The sequence below is a fragment of the Dipodomys spectabilis genome, unplaced genomic scaffold, assembly GCF_019054845.1.
Source record: "Dipodomys spectabilis isolate Male_0828 unplaced genomic scaffold, ASM1905484v1 ptg000458l, whole genome shotgun sequence".
In the NCBI taxonomy this organism is placed as follows: Eukaryota; Metazoa; Chordata; class Mammalia; order Rodentia; family Heteromyidae; genus Dipodomys; species Dipodomys spectabilis.
In genome coordinates, this window is record NW_024871135.1 from 1,507,727 (window position 1) to 1,508,690 (window position 964).

General features: G+C 39.2%; 1 non-coding gene across 1 annotated transcript; it reads right to left on the reverse strand.

Annotated features, from left to right (window-relative positions):
• Positions 1–594: 594 nt before the first annotated feature.
• Positions 595–700, reverse strand: LOC122098094. The gene has a single exon (XR_006145661.1). It is a non-coding gene; the product is annotated as a U6 spliceosomal RNA (small nuclear RNA).
• Between the last annotated feature and the right edge of the window lie 264 nt (positions 701–964).

Genomic DNA, 964 nt, shown 5'->3' on the forward strand with positions numbered 1-964 from the left:
CCATTCATCTCTGGTGGGACATATGGGTTGTTTTCATATCCTAGCTACTGTGAACAGTGCCGCGATAAACATGGAGGTGCATGTGTCCTTGAATATTGGTACCTGTTGTTCAGGATTGATGCCTAGAAGTGGTATGAGTGGGCCATAAGGAGCGTCAATATTTAGCTTTCTGAGGACTCACCAGACTGCTTTCCAAAGTGGTTGTGTAAGTGTACATTCTCACACACACACACACACACACACACACTCACACACACACACACACACACACACACACACACACACACACACACACACAGAATGTTTTCTTGATCCATTCTTCTAATAAGGGGCATCGGGGTTGGTTCCATATCTTAGCTATGGCAAATAATGCTACAATAATCATTGCTGTGGTGGTTGCTTTAGTATGGACTTGTTTGTGATCATTTGGATGAATGCCCAAAAGTGGGATTGCTGTGTAATAGGGGAGCTCTATGTGGAGTCTTTTGAGGAACCTCCAAACTGCTTTCCAAAGTGGATGAACAAGTGTACACTCACACCAAGAATGCAATAGGCTACCCTTCTGGCCACATCCCTTCCAGCATCTGTTGTTTTAAAAATATGGAACGATTCACTAAGTTGCGTGTCATCCTTGTGCAGGGACCATGCTAATCTTCTCTGTATGTTCCAATTTTAGTGTATGTGCAGCCAAATTGAGCACAGAACATTTTTTTATATGTAAAGTGTAATTGATTTTCTTAAACTAGACAATTCAACACAAATAAGTTAAAAAGAATTGTGAAATTTTAGAACCATGTATTTCTTACATAAGCACACATTTAAGAATAAAGTCAAGATTGACATGCCAAAAACAAAATAATTCCAGATATTTGTTGTTCATGAGATGTGTAGGAAGAAGAATTCAATTATTCTACACAAGGCACCTGTCATAATGATCATTGCAGCAAATGTTAAGGTTTGTTAA